The following is a 1,574-nucleotide window of genomic DNA, read 5'->3' as shown; positions in this document are numbered from 1 at the left end:
CTTCAGAAAGCCTGGCCAGTCTCCACAGATGGGCACTGGGGTTCTTCTGGTTGGGTTTGGTATTGGGTCTCTGCAGGTGTCCTGAGCTTCTTTTTGCATGAGGAGGTATAGGGCCTGGTCTGCCTCCGAGGACAGGTTGATACCTTCCACCTTCAGGCTCAGCAGAGGCTCCTGGTAGCCAGGTGGCATGCTGCCTGATAAGACATGCCTTCCTCCACTGCTTCACTAGCACCTGCCCATGTTACCACTCGTCCATTGCTGTAGGACTATTGAAGTAAAATGCTTGCACATGACTTCTTTAAACATGGGGATGCTGTTTCACATCAGCAAGCACACAATACTTTGTAGGAAAGAAACCTTAATCGGATGGCAAGGAAGTTTCTATTCCACTGCAGTCTTCAGTCATCTTTGCCGCTGTTGTGAAGTATTCTTTCTTCATCCACCTGCTCCACCATTCAGGACTTTTGTTTTATTTTTGGATTGTTATTCATCTGGAAATGTTGTTCTCTACCTTGCTGCCATTGGGTGATCCTGATGACATTCAATATGGAAAAATGCAAGGTGCTCCACCTTGGGGGAAAAACCCCACATCATGCTTATACAGGCTCAGCAGTGCTATGCTCACTAGCACCATGGCTGAAAGGGACTTGGGGGTCATGATTGACCACAACATGAACATGAGCCACCAATGCAATGTCGCAGCTGGTAAAGCAAACAAAACTCTGGCTTGCTTGAGAAGCACCTATGGATGCAACTCTCAGGATGTCATCCTCCCACTGTACTCAGCCTTGGTGAAGCAGCAGCTGTAGTACTGCATCCAATTCTGGGATCCACAATTCAAGAAGAATGTGGAAAAGCTTGAGAGAGTCCAGAGGAGAGCCACACACAGGATCAGAGGACAAGAGAACAGGTCCTATGAAGAAAGGCTGAGAGCCATGGGACTCTTCAGCCTGGAAAAGCGCAGGCTCAGTGGGGACCTGGTGGCTGCCTGTAAGTATACAAGGGGTGTGTATCAGGATCTGGGGAACACCTGTTCACCACAGCGCCCCAAGGGATGACAAGGTGAAATGGTCACAAACTCCTCCAAGACCATTTTAGGATGGACATAAGGAAAAACTTCTTTACTGTCTGAGCCCCCAAGGCCTGGAATAGACTCCCTCCAGAGGTGGTGCAAGCAGCTACTCTGGACTCTTTTAAGAAATGTTGGGAAGTTTATCTTGCTGGGCTCCTTTGACCCTAGCTGACTTCCGGCCACTGGGGAAGGAGGCTGGACTCGATGATCTTCTGAGGTCCCTTCCAGCCCTAATGTCTATGAAATCTATTAAAGCTACGAGATCCTACCAGGAGTACAAAACTCCTGATGGCATTATTCTCATGGTCATTGGTAGCACACTAGTTTCTCCACTATGTCAAGCTTGTGATCCTTGGGAAGACATTATATATAGTGTATTTGGTGCCTACACTCATATTCACTAAAGCTAGCAATAGGCTTTAGTAGTAAGCATATATAGTATTACCATGAAGCAGCATATTTGAAGAAGGGCACGTGTGTACAAAAGTTTGTCTGACATTTC

The sequence above is a fragment of the Alligator sinensis genome, unplaced genomic scaffold, assembly GCF_000455745.1.
Source record: "Alligator sinensis unplaced genomic scaffold, ASM45574v1 scaffold777_1, whole genome shotgun sequence".
NCBI lineage: Eukaryota > Metazoa > Chordata > Crocodylia > Alligatoridae > Alligator > Alligator sinensis.
Note: the sequence above shows the minus strand (reverse complement) of the source record.